General features: G+C 45.1%; 1 protein-coding gene across 1 annotated transcript in view; it reads right to left on the bottom strand.

Moving 5' to 3' along the window:
* Sytl5 (synaptotagmin like 5) overlaps positions 1-326 on the bottom strand; it is a 187,995-nt gene that overhangs the window by 73,061 nt on the left and 114,608 nt on the right. The window lies entirely within an intron of this gene.

The following is a 326-nucleotide window of genomic DNA, read 5'->3' as shown; positions in this document are numbered from 1 at the left end:
CCTAAGGGGCTGCAAACCCTTCAGCTCCTTGGGTCCTTTCTCTAACTCCTTCATTGGGGACCATGTGCTCAGTTCAGTGGATGGCTGTGAGCCTCTACTTCTGCTTGTCTATCTCTTACACACACACCACACACAGTCACACCATAGACACACATCATACAACACACACACACACACAGAGACACCACATACATCATATACCACACACACAGTCATATCACATACATGCTTGCACACACTCATACATATACTCATATCAAATACATTCATACCACACACACTCACACCAAACCAGACTCATGCCACAGTCATTCCAAACACAGATA

The sequence above is a fragment of the Mastomys coucha genome, chromosome X (assembly GCF_008632895.1).
Source record: "Mastomys coucha isolate ucsf_1 chromosome X, UCSF_Mcou_1, whole genome shotgun sequence".
Lineage (NCBI taxonomy): Eukaryota > Metazoa > Chordata > Mammalia > Rodentia > Muridae > Mastomys > Mastomys coucha.
The sequence above is the reverse complement of the archived record's forward strand: the minus strand, read 5'-3'. Positions and strand labels throughout refer to the sequence as shown.